Source organism: Lolium rigidum, chromosome 7 (genome assembly GCF_022539505.1).
Source record: "Lolium rigidum isolate FL_2022 chromosome 7, APGP_CSIRO_Lrig_0.1, whole genome shotgun sequence".
Lineage (NCBI taxonomy): Eukaryota > Viridiplantae > Streptophyta > Magnoliopsida > Poales > Poaceae > Lolium > Lolium rigidum.
The window spans coordinates 232,813,222-232,815,810 of record NC_061514.1 but is presented as its reverse complement, the minus strand read 5'-3'; positions in this window follow the sequence as shown (position 1 = coordinate 232,815,810).

Here is a 2,589-nt window from a genome sequence, read left to right as displayed (position 1 = left end):
GCCTCAAGGTCGAGGGCCTGGCCGCCCTCGACCACCTGCCCCATGACCATGCTCCGGCCGTCGATCTCGCCGGCCTAGAGGCCAACGCCGACGTGGGACTCTGCCGGCACCACGGGCACCACCGTACGTAGCCATCGCACTACCCCGCTGCCGGCCTACTGCTGCACTCGTGCGTGCGGGTGGCCGCTCTGTCCTCCTCTCCCGTCACACCTTCTTGCTTGGCGGCTGAGAGACCACACCCACGCCATCCGGGAGAGGCGCGACAAAGGCGTCCGCCACATCGTACGATCTGCATACTGAAGCTGAGAGACTGGAATCATGCCATCGCCATTACGAGGGGCAACACAGGAAAGGGAGCCCGGTGGCGGCGGCGGCGCGGGGGCGTCCGGCGTCGGCTGTGCCAGTCCGAGGGCAGAGATGTGGGATGGAGGTGGGGAAGAGGAAGTGAGCTTTTTAAAAAAGCCCAAAACTTACAACCAACAGTTCAAATTTGAATTGCTTTCAATAAATCAGTATAAAGTCATTTAAATGCGGGTAACTAGCTACGAATCATTAAAATTCATAATAGTTGGCAATTTCCACTAAAATGCGGCCTGTTTACCTGAAAAATGTAGAGGTACCATTTGGAACCATATTTTTTGTATCTCATTCACAAAATAAACTTATTTCATCATTTATAAAATAAAAAATGATTTGTTTATACCAAAAATTTGAAAATGCTAGTTAGCGATATTGTTGGGAATGGCAAGATACACCACCATGCGCAATTTGGGCATGTTATAACAAGCTATGCCACAAATATGGATATAACTATATCATTTGGCTTGAAAGCTATGAATGTTCATACATGATAGTCCGTTTTGTGAATAAATTTTGTTTTCTATTATCCTATTACAAGTTTATTATTTTCACTATCAACTACTACACATATTAGCACTCCATGCTAAATGGTTTCATTTTTTTGAGGTTTTCTACATTTTATTTTATTTATTTAAAACCGGATCAAAATGGTCGACATGATTATTCATAGAAAGGGGTTGAATATTTCAGCACTATCATCGGTATCACTATGTAATAAGTAATATCTATCTAAATCCGATTTTTGGGGACTTGTAGACCAAGTTATAACACACCTTCAATTCAAATTTGAATTACTTTCAATAAATTGGTATAAAGTCATTTAAATGCGTGAAACTAGCTAGAAATCATTAAAATTCATAATAGTTGGCAATTGCCACTAAAATCTGGCCTACTTCACCTGAGAAATATAGAGGTACCATTTGGAACCGTATTTTTGTATCTCATTCACAAAATAAACCTATTTCGTCATTTAAAAATTGAAAAATGATTTTCTTTATACCAAAAAGTTGAAAATTCTAGTTAGCAACATATATTGTTGGGAATGGCAAGATGCACCACCATGCGCAATTTGGGTATGGTATAACAAGCTATTCCACAAATATGGCCATAACTATGTCATTTGGCTTGAAAGCTATGAATCTTAAATAGTTCGTTTTGTGAATAAATTTTGTTGTTTATTACCCTGTTAAAGGTTTATTATTTTCACTATCAACTAGTACACATATTAGCACTCCATGCGAAATGATTTCATTTTTGAGGTTTTCTTCATTTTCTTTTATTTATTTCAAATCCGCGTCAAAATGGTCAACATGATTATTCATAGAAATGGGTTGAATATTTTAGCACTATCATCGGTTTCACTATGTAATAAGTAATATGTATCTAAATATGATTTTTGGGAACTTGTAGGACCAAGTTATAACACAACTATAGTTCAAATTTGAAGTACTTTCAATAAATCGGCATAAAGTCATTTAAATGCGCAAAACTAGCAACGAATCATTAAAATTCGTAATAGTTGGCAATTGCCACTAAAATGTGGCCTACTTTACCTGAAAAAAGTAGTGATACCATTTGGAACCATATTTTTTTGTATCTCATTACAAAATAAACCTATCTCGTTATTTAGAAAATGAAAAATGATGTTCTTTATACCAAAAAGTTGAAAATTCTAGTTAGCAACATATATTATTGGGAATGGCAAGATCCACCACCATGCACAATTTGGACACGTTATAACAAGCTATGCCACAAATATGGCCATAACTATGTCATTTGGCTTGAAATCTATGAATCTTCGTACACGATAGTCCGTTTTGTGAATAAATTTTGTTTTTTATTACCCTATGATACGTCCCAAACGTATCTATAATTTCTTATGTTCCATGCTACTTTTATGATGATACTCACATGTTTTATACACATTATATGTCATTATTATGCATTTTCCGGCACTAACCTATTGACGAGATGCCGAAGAGCCGATTGCTTGTTTTCTGCTGTTTTTGGTTTCAGAAATCCTAGTAAGGAAATATTCTCGGAATTGGACGAAATCAACCCCCAGGGGCCTATTTTTCCACGAAGCTTCCAGAAGACCGGAGGACTTACGAAGTGGGACCACGAGGTGGCCAGACACTAGGGCGGCGCGGCCCAGGTGCTGGCCGCGCGGCCCTAGCGTGTGGGCCCCCCGTGGTGCCCCCTGACCTGCCCTTCCGCCTACATATAGCA